Source organism: Octopus sinensis, linkage group LG21, assembly GCF_006345805.1.
Source record: "Octopus sinensis linkage group LG21, ASM634580v1, whole genome shotgun sequence".
NCBI classification, from domain to species: Eukaryota; Metazoa; Mollusca; class Cephalopoda; order Octopoda; family Octopodidae; genus Octopus; species Octopus sinensis.
Window position 1 is genome coordinate 7,685,946 of NC_043017.1, and position 16,119 is coordinate 7,702,064.

At 37.0% G+C, this 16,119-nt stretch overlaps 1 protein-coding gene across 5 annotated transcripts in view; it reads left to right on the forward strand.

Moving 5' to 3' along the window:
• The first annotated feature begins 5,776 nt into the window (after positions 1 to 5,776).
• LOC115222831 (large proline-rich protein bag6) overlaps positions 5,777 to 16,119 on the forward strand; it is a 45,412-nt gene continuing 35,069 nt past the window's right edge. For all 5 annotated transcript variants that reach the window (XR_005003345.1, XR_005003346.1, XM_029793152.2 and 2 more), the window contains exon 1: positions 5,777 to 5,921. The gene's annotated coding sequence lies outside the window, so the exon portion shown is untranslated. The remainder of the gene's footprint in view (positions 5,922 to 16,119) is intronic.

Genomic DNA, 16,119 nt, shown 5'->3' on the forward strand with positions numbered 1-16,119 from the left:
TTTTGCCATGGCAGACTTGTTTACATTCAAATATTGATAAGATTCTCTTTCTTTCTTTCTCTCTCTCTCTCTCTGTATACATACCTAAATCTATTTATTTGTATGTATGTATGTATGTACGTACGTATGTATGTATGTATGTATGTATGTATGTATGTATGTATGTATGTATGTATGTATGTATGTATGTATGTATGTATCTATGTATCTATCTATCTATCTATCTATCTCTGTATACATACCTAAATCTATTTATTTGTATGTATGTATCTGTCAATCTATCTATCAATCGATATATAGATAGAAAGACAGATATAAATATATATACACACACGCACGCACACACACATATAAATATTTGTATGTATGTATGTAAGATAGATAGATAGAAGCTCGCGCGCGCGCGCGTAGCGTGCAAAGTATGGCTGAGTGGTTCAGAAGTTTGCTTAGTAACCTTGAAGTCCCAAGTTCAATCCCATTACATAGTATCATGAGCAACTAGAATTTTTTATAATTTCAGCTCCACTTGCTTCTGGGGAGTAAAACTGGGCTGACAGGATCTGTATAGAAGTCTGCCAGGTTGATAATACCTGTAATTCAAAAAGCATGCTTGTTTGTGGAATATTCAGCTTCTTACATGCTATTTCAATGAGTAGATAGCATATAAGCAAGTCATGGGGTAGGTAGTTCTTCTACAATGTTTGTGTCGGGTTACTGGCTGGTTTTAAACGATATACAAGGCTTGTAAACAATTAATAAAAGTTTTAATTAATACACATGGTGTTTTGCATGTTAATCTTTGAATGAAGATTATGGACAAGAAGTTATACACTTTGGAAGAGACAAACTCTGTAGTTTATGACAAAATAGCTGGTTTGTATAGCTCTGTGATGACTTTATCACAACTGGAGAAATATCATGCTAAATTCAAGCTGGCAATTTTAATTTTCTATCTGCTTGGCTGGAGAACAGAAATATGAGTACAAAGTTGTTAAAACAACTTCTTTGGCATGCTAGAAAGCTCCTCCTGGTGTATGAAAATGAGAATGCAGTTCTCACCACAACAGTCTCCACACTGAAGTTTAGTGCCAATAATTCATCTCTTCATAAGCCTTTTCAGAAAGTTCTAGAAGTTCTTGAATCATGTGATGGCTCAATGCTGATTGGTCAATTAATTGGCCGATCAAGTGAAATGATAATGACTAAACCATGATGCTTCCTCTCAGCAGATCAAACAACCCATCACCAGCAACCTCATTAGTAGCACATGATAAAATAGTTGGCATTAATGAAGGACATCCAGCTATATCCCCCATGCCAAAGCAGACATTGGAGCTTGGCACAGTCCTCTGGCTTGTTGGTTCTTGTCAAACCATTCAACTCTTCCTGGCATAGAAAACAGATGTTAAATGATGATGATGATGATGATGATGATGGTGGTGGTGGTTTTGGTGGTGGTGGTGATGATGATGAAACAAAAACAGAATAGGGCAGGAAATTAGATTAAACATTTTATTATAGCAAATTTAGTTTGTTCATCAACTTTCGGATATTAGAATGTTGGATTATTTATTCATTCAACTAAATGAGAACCTCAATAGCATACATATATATCTTATAATTCAATACATATAAGATAAGAATACAAATTATAAAAATCATAATATAAATTATTGAAATCATTAAAATCACTTCTTTAAGATATATATGTATGATATCGGGGTTCTCATTTTGTTGAATGAATAAATAATCCAACATTCTAATATCCGAAAGTTGATGAACAAACTAAATTTGTTTCTCCATTTTCTTATTTGTATTATATATATATATATAAGAAATACTAAATTTCTAAATCTCTCGTAGAGACGTGTACGGTGGTGGGGCGATAGAATGGTAATCAGTGAATAGACTTCACTGAATTATAGATATATACAATACGAAGTCGAGACAAATATCGCCAGCTGACCGGTGTCTGCTACTCTAGGCCGATGAAGGACAATGATCCTGAAACACGTGTCCCTAGATGCAGCTCCGGCGGCCAGGGGTGTTTGTCTCCCCTTCGTAAATGTATATAAGGACACAGGGAAAAATGTGTCAAAGCCATCAGGAGGCGTTGATGCTTCCTAGGGCTATACAGCGGTGGTGTACCCCGCTACTGTCACGTTCGTGTTAGATTGACAGTATACAACCATTCTATATATATATATATATATATATATATATATAGGGTGCTTGGGTGGTTAACTTTGACAGTTTACATAAATGAAAAAGAAAACATACATCATCCAAGAATAAAAGTATTTTATCAAATAGATTAGTTGATAGTATCAACTAGATTAGGGCAACTCAAAGTAGCTGCCCTCAGCTTCCATCATGGTCTCATGACAGCTCCAGAATCTGGCGCATTTATTCTTCACTGTATGCCTGGGATGATCTTCAAAAACCTCCTTAATCTTAGCCACCAGCTCAGCATTGGTGTTGCAAGCAGAGTAATTGGTGTCTTTCACATCTGTGTTCCAAAAATAGTAATCCATGGGATTACAGTTGGAGGAATTAGTAAGGCAGAATTTGGGATTTGGTGAAGTCATAGAAACTCTCCAACAACTACTGAAAAGTGGGGGAGGAATGCAGTGACTGATGAAACATGGATATATAGGGATGGATGACAGGATATCAATGATGCAGTTGGTAGGGCAGGGAGGACAGGATTGGGCTGCAGGAGTTAGGAGGGAGAGATAAGCATAGTGCATTAAGGAGAGAAGTGAGGAGGAGAAGGAGAAGACTTGGACCCGGTGCCATCCGTCCACAACAAAAATCTAAATTGCATCTCATAACAACAATATGACACAATTATTTCACCTCAATTAGCCTCGCTCTCTTCAACATTACACCAGGACACGTTTGGTTTATTGGGGTAGGGTGAGTGAAAAATTTAATGTTACATGTGGATGGAACATACAGCACTTCCAGAACACAGTTTAACTAAGGTGGGCAGATCTTCTCAAGAACTTCATATTGTTGGACATCTTGGTCCTTTGTCATCTCCTCCATGAGGCCCAATGTTTTGAGATCAACCCTCACTACTTTATTCCATTTTATCCAGAGTCTCTCTTTTCCAAGAGTGCTATCCAGTATAAACAATCAGCACTTCTTTATACAGCTGTCCTTGTTCATATGCGTTACATGTCCAAACCAACACAGTCTTCTCTCTTTGATGTTGCATTTAATTCCTGATATGCCCAACTTTTCTCTCAGCAAATTTGCACTTTGTCATATATGCACACTGATGTTGCATATCCATCAGAGCTTACTAACTTAATTCCTCTCTCATCTATTCATGTCTTCTACATTCAGGGCCAACGTCTCATTACCATGGAGTATAGCTGTTCATACATAAGCATCATACAATCTGCCTTTCATCCTGAGAGAGAGTCATTTTGTTGCCAGCAGAAGCAATAGTTCCTTGCACTTCCTCCATCATATTCCTATCTTAGTGACAATGCTTTCAGAACATCCTTCACCACTGCAAATTTAGTCATGTAGGTAATAGAAACTATCAACAACCTCTAGGAAGCCTCCTGGGCATTTGAGAGAGTCTAATTCCCATGTATCCTTAGTGCTTATTGTTCCTACACATCTCCCACATACAAAGATGACTTTCTCTGTTAACCTACCATTGATTTTATTCTTATGCTTGCACTGGGTGTAATCAATTAAAAAACTGCAATGTCTCCCTCTCTCTTACTTTCTCTCTCCCCTTCTGTCACTATCTGTATGTAAATATTTATGTGCATGTGTGTGTGTGTGTGTTTGCCTCTAGTGCTAAAAAGTACAGTTGCCAAAACATGTTCAATAATCAGTTAGCTGTGCCAAATCACCAGTATTCAAACAGCCAAGCCTGATTAATCTCATTTTGTCCTTTGAAATGGTGAGACTTAGCATTTATATCAATATTGAAGACTTCTACAGTTCTAGTTGCATGCTATTCATGTCTTGGATGAAGGTGTGTAATAATATATTCTTGATACATGTTGTGATTAAGTCTTTGCACTGTGGATGGCCACAAGATTTGCATGACTTCATGGGGAAGTGCTTTTAAATTTCATTTCATGGAGTTACTGAAAATTTGGCGTGAGATGTTTGAGACTGCATATATCTAACACTTGCATGCAGAAAGTTAAAGAGAAATGAAGGATGGTATCATCTGCATAGGTACAGAGGTAATAGCTATGAGAAAGAATGTAGTCACGAACAGTGAATCTCGAGGCACACCAGAATTGATAGAGTTTAGGTTAGAAATACCCCCGTCAGTCATTCTTCAATGATGTGATTCGAAGTTGAATTTAACATCATGGTTTTTAATAAATTTCTCAAGCTGAGTGACATAGCAAAGCTGGTTATCAATTGATCTGGCTTTACACAAGCTGTGCTAGTAGTCTTTCAAGAGAAATTCAAGAAAAATTCAAGGTGTTTTTAGTGGCTGTCTCCATCACATTTGAAACACTATATATTTATCAACCTGCTGATGCAATATGTGTATTATTAATAGTTTAGTTAAAATTTAGTAGAGTTTAAATAGGACATGTCTGGCGACAAAATCAGTCAATAGGTAACATGAAGGATTTCTTTTATATAGGGACAGTGAAATGTTTTGTGCAGAATTGGCAAAATCTGATTCTTTTAACAACTCTGAAAATGGTACTTGAACTTAGATTACTCCAAGCTAAGAAGGCCACTGGAAGTGAATGTGACAGGATCAGAAGGGTTATTCTTCGGGATGAGACACATGTAGACTGTTTCCAAATATTGAGATATTGGGTAATATCTCCATTATTCCTTTCGAGAATTATGTTGAAGAGTTGGGTGAGGCTAGAGTCCAGCTGTGGACCACATTGTTTGAGGGCAATAGAAGGGAAATTGTCAGGGCCAGTAGCCTTTTTAGCTTGGAGTAATCTAAGTTCAAGTACCATTTTCAGAGTTGTTAAAAGAATCAGATTTTGCCAATTCTGTACAAAACATTTCACTGTCCCTATATAAAAGAAATCCTTCATGTTACCTAATGACTGTTTTTGTCACCAGACATGTCCTATTTAAACTCTATTAAATTTTAACTTAACTATTAATAATACACATATTGCATCAGCAGGTTGATAAATATATTCTACCACCAAGGTAAACGAAATTCCACACCTTACACATATTGCTCATTCTTGTTATCTGTTAACCTCTGGCAAATTAACCTTTATCTAAACTTTACTCCATGAATCTTTAATTAGACTTTTAACAACAATCTTTGCATATATCCATCACTTAATTCACTTAATAAACATATTCTAACAAAATACATTTCTGTTGTCTATATATGGCAATGGCAATCATATTGCTAATCAGAAGCAAAAACAATTATCATTCTTCTTGTAAATAAGTTGGTCTTAAAATATTTTTTCTACAATATTTAAAAATTAATCTGGACGATCTTGTTCCACACCCCTTTATTTTTTTTCCCCCTTTTTCGAGTATGGAATTTTTTTCATCTTTATTCACTGAATGGAAAATATAACATCTTCTACAGCATCGTATTAAACCATTATTCAAATCAGGTTCATTTAACCCTTCACTTGAAAATACTCTTGGTAGCAAAAAAAAAAATATATAATAACACGCATTTTTATTTCTCTCTTACTTTCTTTTTAATTTCTTATTTTTATCAACCAAACCCATGACACATCGGATGGGGGAAAAAAAAACGGAATAAAAATAAAATGCTTCCGATAGCAAAAGCCGTCACTGCTGATTTTAATATCATTAGAAGCATTTCCCTCTCTTTGTACAAAGCTGCTGGGCATAAGCCAGCCGTGCGCATGCCCAGTGAATACTTCCTGCGGAGGTGGAGGACAGTTAGCGAAGACAACAGTTCTCAGGTAATTTCTTTCTGGCCCCCTTTTTTGCCCCCATTTGTGTGTATTACAGAGGTCGCGAAGAGGTGAAAAACAAACGAAGAAACACCACCTCCATCGGCGAATTTTCGGGTTTGCCGAGAATGTCTTAAATCGTCGAAATGTGTTGGACATCATCCGTTCTTTACCTGTTAACAAACTGTAATGGTGCAACCGGAAGAAACCAGAATATTCTAAGCTCTCGCAGAGTCAGTTACTATGACATATACTGTCGTACATTACTTATATATACATACATACACACATACACACTTGTATGTATATATATACACGGACATATTTCTATGTATATATGTATATGGTCACAAACACTGATATCTGTGAACATATATGTATGTATGAAACACATACACACGTCAGTATGTACGTCTATATATGTATACATACTGATATATGTATTTACAGATATGTATATATACATAGCTCTCCATGTACGTTTATGTATGCACGAATACTTGTATACACGTTTGTATGTACATATGTATTTAGTCATAAGCATACTAATATCTGTGTTTGTACATATGTATATATAAAACACGTACACACGTTAATTTGTACGTTTATGGATGTAGATATGTATATATATATATATATATATATATATATATATACATGCACATAGATGTCTATGTACATTCATATATACGAACATGAATATATATATTTATAAATAAACGTACATATAGATATGATTATATACATGCATATATTTGTGTGTATATATATATATATGCATTTATATATCTACATACACACTTGTAAAACTTTATGTATATATATATATATATTTAACGGGAAGCTTTATGAAAATAAACAAAAGACGAAGGCAGGTGGAGTACAAACAAACAATTGTATTAGTATGGCGCCCAGGAATAGAAATAAAACATATGTATTTAGTCATAAGCATACTAATATCTGTGTGTGTACATATGTATTAATAAAACACGTACACACGTTAATTTGTACGTTTATGGATGTAGATATGTATATGTATATATATATATACATGCACATAGATTTCTATGTACATTTATATATACAAACATGAATTTATATATTTATAAATAAACATACATATAGATATGATTATATACATGCATATATTGTGTGTATATATATATATATGCATTTATATATCTACATACACACTTGTAAAACTTTATGTATATATATATATTTAACGGGAAGCTTTATGAAAATAAACAAAAGACGAAGGCAGGTGGAGTACAAACAAACAATTGTATTAGTATGGCGCCCAGGAATAGAAATAAAACATATGTATTTAGTCATAAGCATACTAATATCTGTGTGTGTACATATGTATTAATAAAACACGTACACACGTTAATTTGTACGTTTATGGATGTAGATATGTATATGTATATATATATATACATGCACATAGATTTCTATGTACATTTATATATACAAACATGAATTTATATATTTATAAATAAACATACATATAGATATGATTATATACATGCATATATTTGTGTATATATATATATATATATATGCATTTATATATCTACATACACACTTGTATGTATATATATATATATATATATATATAGTTTTGCAAGTTACTTGGTGGACCTGTTGGTGCTGGTGTCATAAAAAAACACCCTTTACATTCTGTACAATGTTTGGTGTTAGGAAAGGCATCTAGTCGTAAAAGCCATGCCAAAACAGACAGTGGAGCCTGGTATGGCTCCTGATCTTACCAGCTAGTGCCAAACCATTAACCCCTTGCCAGTTTGGAAAACTGACGTTAAAATGATCATATACATCCTGCACATGCATATAAGCACACATACTTGTGTATACAAAAATGTGAGTGTATGTATATATACATGTATATATATATTAAAATTGACTATATATATATATATGTGTGGGTGTGTGTAGAGGTGCTTATAGTTGGGATGTAGAATGCAAGAAAAATGAATCTAGAAAAATTATCTGTTGTGAAAGCAGAAATGGACATAAAAGTTGAAATCTTGGCAAGTGAACCAAAATACACAAGAACGGTCCATTTTCTATCAGTATATAATTGCAAAGTTTATTTACTCTATTTGAAGATTAATGGGCAGGACAATGATATTTAGATATTTAAGGGAAACTAAGGAGAAGCAGTTGATGGATGCAAACTGGCCATGGCAAAATCTTGGCATTGATAAGATTACGTATAACTCTTAGTCATGAAAGTTTTATTTTTGTGCCTTAGCAACAAAGAAGAGAAAGATTTCTTGAATTATCTTCAGCAGGCAATTGATGATGTACCAATAGATGTCTTTGGTTGGGGAAAAATTCAATTTCTTCGTTTTTATGTTCCCTTTTTTTCCATACAAGCATGGGCCAGGTTATTACTTATTGTGACATGGCTATGTGGTTGAGAAGCTTGTATCCTGGCCATATTGTTACTGAATCAGTACAACTACATAGTACTTTGGGCAAGTGTCTTCTAATATATTCCCAGGCTGACCCAAATCTTGTGAATGTATTTGGTAGATGGAAACTGAAAGAAGCCTGTAAATCATCGTTCAATGTCCGCTTTCCATGCAGGCATCGGTTAGATGGTTTGACTGGAACTGATAAGCTGGAGAACTGCTCCAGGTTCCAGTCTGATTTGGCATAGTTTCTTCAGTTAGATGCCTTCCTAACATCAACCACCGCAAGAGTGTAATGAATGCATTTTACATGCCATTTATCTGACACCAGCAATGGCCATGACTATGATTTCATTGGTGCCATTTACATGACACTGACAACAGCCACAACTGCAGTTTCACTTGCCTTGATGATTCTTCTTAAGCACAACATATTTCCAATGGTCTCGGTCATTTGTCATCACCTTCAAAGGCCCAACATTCAAAGATCTTGCTACCAGCAATGGCCACAATTACAATTTCAGAGGTGCCATTTTCATGACACCGGCAACGACCACAAGTATGATTTCATTTGGCTTGATGAGTCTTCACCTTTTGTTTCTAGTCTTCCATGAAAAAGTCCCCTGTCTGTAGTAAAATATTACCTTACTAGGAAACAGGTGAGGGTTGGCAATAGGAGGCTATCCTGTTGTAGAAAGTCTGCCCTAACAAATTCCATCTCACTCATGCAAGCATGGAAAAGTGGACATTAAAATGATGTTGGTGAAGCATTAATTTACAAACAGATGCCTGTTTATTACCATTTCCTTTGAGAGTGAAAAGCAATCGGAGCAGCTGTTAGCTGGGAATGTCAGTGCCACTGTATTTGTTGAATGACTTCATGCAGACACTTGTAATGTGAAACAGTTGCATATATACGTGCACATCCACACTCACATATATACACACAAACCACAGACATGTAAACCCATTCTTTTTATGTCTATTTTTTTCCATTTCCATGCTAGCATATGTTGGCTCAGTATATTATTGAAGCATTGTTTTACAGTTGGATACCCTACCTGTCACTAACCCTCAGCTGTTTTTCAAGTCAGGAATCTCTTATTTCCCCATCTCGTTAAAGGTGCAAAGTGAGCAGAAATGACAGCAGCAACACTTGTAGTTCCTTTCGTAGAGCACAAATGTAAACTCACATGCATATACTTACACACACACACAAAGATGCACACAAACATACAAAGATGCACACAAACATGTGCATACACACACATGTACATTCACACACACATGCATGCGCACATAAATATACACACAGGTGAATGTGCATGGGTTAGTGGTTAGAATATTTGGCTCTCAATTGTAAGGTCGTAGGTTCAATTCCTGGCAATGTTGTGTCCTTGAGGTAGTACTTGTATTTCAAAGGACCAGCCTTGTCATGTTATGTGTCATGTTGAATCTCCCTGAGAACTGTGTTAAGGGTATGCATGTCTGTGGCAGCCACTTGCATGTTAATTTCATGAGCAGCTGTTTCGTTGATTGGATCAGCTGGAACCCTCGTCATCATAACCTGAAGAGTGCCAGTACATATATTTTGAGCAACTAGATAGAAGATATACATGGACATTACCTACTGAACAAAATCAAATTGACGACATGTTCTTGAACAAGTGCTGGAAGAGTGGTGTTCATCATCATCAGTATTTTAATGTCTTTTTTGCGCTTGCATGAGTCAAACAAGATTTATCGAGGCAGATTTTCCGTGGCTGGATGTCCTTGCTGTCTCCCGTCCCCTCACCTTTTACCAAGTAAGGTAATATTTCCCCATTACCATGCATGTTTGTACAGAATATTGGTAATGTATGACATGGCTTGTATAACAGCAACACTCATTATTTACAACTAGGACATGTCAAGACTAGGAGACGCAAATGTAACACACACATATATGGCAGTCCTCAAGGCTTTGGATGGTCTGAAGACACTCGCTCAAACTACCATGCAGTGGGACTGAAACCAAAACTGTTTGGTTGGAAAGCTTGCTCATATTGTCAAAACTATGACCAGAGGTTAATTGTGAAACAGATCAACTGTTTATGTTTGAATGGGGCAATGTGGCCAACGGAGTGACTAGGAGAGATGGTGATTGCAAAAGCGAATCATGATGGAAGGGAGAAAGAAGCAAAAGTATGGCAGAGGTGGAAGGAGCGAAAGGTGGAAGAGATTGTGCGAGATGGAGTAATGGAAGAGGAGCAGTAATGGCAGGGCTATTACTGGCACTCCATCTCTTACGATGACAAGAGTTCCAGTTGAGCTGATCGACGGAAGAGCTGCTTGTGAAATTAACATGCAAGTGGTTGAGCACACTGCTGACACCTGTACTTTTAACCTAGTTCTTAGGGAGATTCAACATGACATAGAATGTGACAGGGCTGGCCCTTTGAAATACAGGTACTACTCATTTTTGTCAGCTAATTGAACTGGAGCATGTCTTGCTCAAGGACACAACACGTTGCTGGGAATTGAACTCATGACCTTATGATTGTGAGCTGAATACCCTAACCACTACGTCGTGCACTTTCACTAATGCTAGGCTATAATGAGAGAGAATAACTATAGAAAGTTGCACTTTCCATTTGTGGCTTAGTTTCTCTGGCTGAGAACATCGATCACTTTGCAGTGTGTGTGTGCTGGTCATATTTTATCATGACACCAGCACTAGTGAGGTTTCCTTGGATGATTAAAAATATATACAACTCCTATCAAATATGTTGAGTTCTTCTCTCTTTCATTTATTCACTCATGTGGGGTGTATATACACATTCTCACTTTGTTTGCATTCCATATTGACAGGAGTTGGATGGGTACTCATAGATGGGATCCACTGTCCTCATAGATGGGCTGGAGGATCACGTTTTATTCATGTTTGTTTGGCAGGATGCTCTTCTTATCACTAGCCATATTAAGTATGTACTGGGTGCATTTTATCATGACCCTTATACTGGAGGTTTTATCTTGACCCCACGTATTTTCCACAAATTTGGCAACCACTTTACAGGGTATAGTAAGTGCATTTTGTGGCACCAACTTGAGAGTGGTTACCTTGTACACTGTAATAGCAAAGAGTTTATACAACCTGAGACAAGGCAATATGAGTGAGGTGTATGGGGGGAGAGAGAGAACACAAGTACAAACCAATATCAGTTGTCAAGCGCTGGTGGGTGAGCAAACACAAAGACACAGACATATATTCATAGTGGGCTTCCATCTACCAGATTTGCTCACAAGGCATTGATTGTCCCAAGGTGTCAATGCAGTGGGACTGAACCCCAAATCACATGGTTGCAAAATAAGCTTTTTAACCACACAGCCATGCTCAGGAGTCTTTGCAAATTCTCTGCATTTAAGAACCACATCTGAATAACATGCAGTATTGCACTTCATTCATATGCATCATACAAGCAAGCTATGCTTTGCTCTGAAGGAGGAACCCTTTGTTGCTAGCAGATGTAATAGCTCCCTGATTGTTTTCCAGTTCTTTAATCTTGGTGCTATGCCTTCAGAATATCTATCCTCATTGCTAATTAGTTGACCTATGTAGCAAAAGCTATTTCTGTGGAGAAGTCCAGACATTTGATAGAATCTATTTTCTGTGTGAACTCTCAGCACACATTGTCTTCATTGCACTTGCCTCATATGGAGTATACCTTTTCTCTTAGCCTGCCTGTGTTTCCATTACATCGCTTGTACATTCATATTTGACACTGAATACACTGTATGGAATTCCTGTAGATTTCCTTTCTGATCTGCAGAAGAGGACTCAGTAGCAGAGTTCCACCTCCTCTCACTAATACTTTAGACACTGATATGGCTTATTCAACCACCATATTTCTGTGCACTAGTAAAATTAGAGAATGCCTGGGCAGGGAGTGAACTAGTGGTACCAGAGTCAATTTTAACATAAACCTTTGTACCACTGAATCCTCTACTTTTCTGTCAAATACTAGTACACACAATCATACCGCACTTATTGTAGCTCACATCGACACCAAATGGTCTTTGGTACCACGTTTTATAATTTATATTTACGTGACGTATTCTTCATGTTGGCTCTTTTAAACGCGTTACAAACGTTGTCAGATATCTGAACCAATGGATTTCTCCATGTTTATGCTATAAACATAACGTGTGTGCATACGCACAGACACAATCCGACGACAGCTGGTAGGCCGAAAGTTCGAGGTCACTGTCGACCATTTCCTTATAAAAAATTTATATGTATTTTACAAAAATGTTTTAAACAATACTCCTTCGTTTTCATGTTAAACTGTTTTTATATATAGCTTCACATAAAAAACAAACATATCTATGCGTGTGTGTTAGTCTTTTTCTAATCCATTTCATGTTTTCTAGTTTCTACCGTCCCTCACCGTGTAACCCGTTTTAACCCAACAAGTCTGCATTCCAAGACCATATTCCAAGATGTTAATAAAAACCCATCCACCATCCTATCTTGGCGACTGCATTCACATTTCAAACACCATTTTTCTTGCATCTTCATTCACTCATCTTACATACTTATTTATTATATATAAGGTCTTTCATATTTTATATCCCATTTATGCTTTAAAATGTTTTTTCCTCGTCCTGGTGCCGAGTATTAATTACTACAGTAATATTACGCACGCACACACACACATTCTTTTATTCGAAGCTCTTCATTTACTGTACTTATATCTTCCCTATCTGTCTCTCCTTTGTTCCAAGGCAGTCCACCCACGGTCACTTTTACATATCAGTAACCATTCTGTCCCTACCATTTTCAATGTGGTATTATGTGATTTACGGGATATCCGGCTACTGTTTCTAGCTACTCAAAGCTACCGCTTACACGCTCCCATGTCAGCAGCTCGCTTCAGTACTTTTTTTTAATACATCCGACAAGGATACGCGCACTCTCTCGCAAACGTTTGGATATGTGACAGAGAAACGTTTGTGTATGTCTGTTACTTTAATCAAGGCTTTATATATACACAGAATACTTCTCTTTGTGTCGTTTTTATACATCATACATACACATGATGTCCAAATTCTCCTTTAAGTACATTTTTTAAAATATAACAAACGATGTCTTGTCATGGCTGTTTTTGCGTACGATCACCCTGCTACATTTTTTTCTTTTGCTCTGGTCTTATTCACGTAAATTATCTTCACATTTTTAACTATCAGCGAATTCTATCGTTTATATTGAAATATATTATCTATGATAAAACTTCTTTCAGATTAAACGATTTGTTAGTTTCACCGACTCCCCTTCGTTGCTGCGCGAATCTTAATACTAATTAAAGCGAATAGCCATTTTGGTTGTGTGGAATTACGATGCGTGTTTATTTGCCTGTGCGCGCGTATGTGTGTATATAATATAAATATATATTTTTTTGCTGGTTTTAAGCCAAAGGCTGCAGCCATGCTAGGGATATAGATGTGTGTGTGTGTGTGCGCGTGTGTATATGAGTCATAGACAACCTGCGGCTCGCGGGACTTTCTGAATGGCACGCTTAACGAAATAATATCTTTATTTTTTTTTTAGTAGTGCGGCCCGCTTCTCGAATAAAGTTGCCCATGCCTTGTTTGTTTGTTGGTACAATTTATAATTGCGTGCGCGCACCACGTTGCTTCTGTAACTAGTGATATGGTGGCCGTTTGCTCCTTGCTGGGCGCTGCTTGACCTCTTCTTGTATCTGTTGTTACTCCATCTCATCACATTATATATATATATATATATATATATATAAGAGAGTGTGTGATTTATCGAGCTGAATGTAAAATTCTCTTCTATGTTTTGTGAGTGATGGACAAGTGGTAGGACCTTAAACATCAGCAATTATATTTGCTAGCAAATCGACCATCGCCGACTGTCCACATCTAGCTAGGACAACCTTGGCTGAGCAAACATTGACCACAGGCGTTCCAGTCACGATATTTCCGCCTTTCTTGAATTTCTTCTCCAGTAACTTATTATCCGATGTGCCTTTCTCTTTTCTTAATGGTAGGGTGTAACTTAAGAGAGATTTGGTTGATATTTCTAGGAACTTGAATGACCACAGAGAGGCAACCTCTTTGGCTGCATCCACACACACGAGGAAAGTGTGTTGTAGTTTGATTCCAAATCATTTTCATCTTTCATTCTCTTATTCTTCATCGCCTTTAACGCAGTCTGCTGTATAAGCATGGGAACCTGGATGGTGGTGGTGAGACAAACTTAAGCGCTGTTTCGAGTGGCATGCTCTATCTAGCTTAGTGGTTCACAACCATTTTTTGCTTTGGACCCTTTTGATACCTCTTTATTCCATAGCCATTCGCTGTACAGGGTGCGATGAATAAATTGTCGCCATTTTATATTTCTAATTTCGCGTATGCGCATTGTTTTTTTCATTTTGTCGACTACATAGTATAGTAGGGTCGCTTGGGCACCGTCTGTGAGAAAAACAGCACCATGATATAATTCCCTCTGCCAGAAATTTAGAAACGACATGCTATACTGCTTGGCATTCGCGCCGGAAGCTCCAATACTAACATTCCAGGGAGTTTGGGTGTCAATCTGAAGACATGTACCGAGAGTGATAAAAATCAAACATCCAGTCATCATGGTGTTTGGATTGATCACTACTGGTGGCAACGTTATGCCTCCATTCATCTTCCCACACGGCCTCAGACTCCATCAAGTGCCTGGAGGAGGTAGTGCTGCCCTGGGTCAAAAGAGTGGCTGCAGGAAGACCCTTATCTAGCAACAGGACTCTGCACAATGCCACACAAGCAGGAGAATCCAGCCATGGCTGTTAGGCAATATCTGCGACCACATCACCTAACTCCCCAGACTGCAGCCCCTTTGTTTGGGGCACAGTTGATCAAGAGACCAACAAAACTCCTTGTAACACCAAAGGTGAAAATGAAGGCAAGGGATTATGGCAGCATTCACCAACTTAAACATGGAGACTGTCCAGAAGAGTTGCAGGAGATTCCAAAGTCGTTTGGAGGCCGTGATTGAAGCCAATGGCGATTTTATTGAATAAATTTACTCTTTATTGTTTCATGATATTTTTATGTAATTTCGGTAAATATATCTATTAAAATGAGACGTTAGTGTTATTTTCAATTTTGCGTAATTTAGACAATTTATTCACCATATCCTGTATATAAAAGAAAGTCTTTTTTTGTATAATTATTATTAAGAATAATATAAAAAAATTAAAATATTTTATGTATTCTTTTCTTTAATTCTTTTACTTGTTTCAGTCATCATTTGGCTGTGGTCATGCTGTAGCACTGCCTTGAAGGGTTTTAGTTGAACAAATCAACTCCAGGGCTTCTTTTGTAAACCTAGTACTTATTCTTTCAGTTACTAAGTTACGGGAATGTAAACACACCAATACTGGTTGTCAAACAGTAATAGACACACATACATACACCAAATTCAATATAAACTGTAGATCTGATTTGGGGTTGGTTCCAGGTGTGGTGTTAGATATAAAAGAAGTAAATTTGAGACCTCATTTGTGTTTTTTTATTTATATATGTGTGTGTGCGTGGATATATATATATATATATATATATATGTATGTGGCACATAAAAAGCACCCACTACACTCACGGAGTGGTTGGCGTTAGGAAGGGCATCCAGCTGTAGAAACATTGCCAGATAAGACTGGAGCCTGGTGCAGCCTTCTGGCTTCCCAGATCCCCGGTCGAACCGTCCAACCCATGCTAGCATG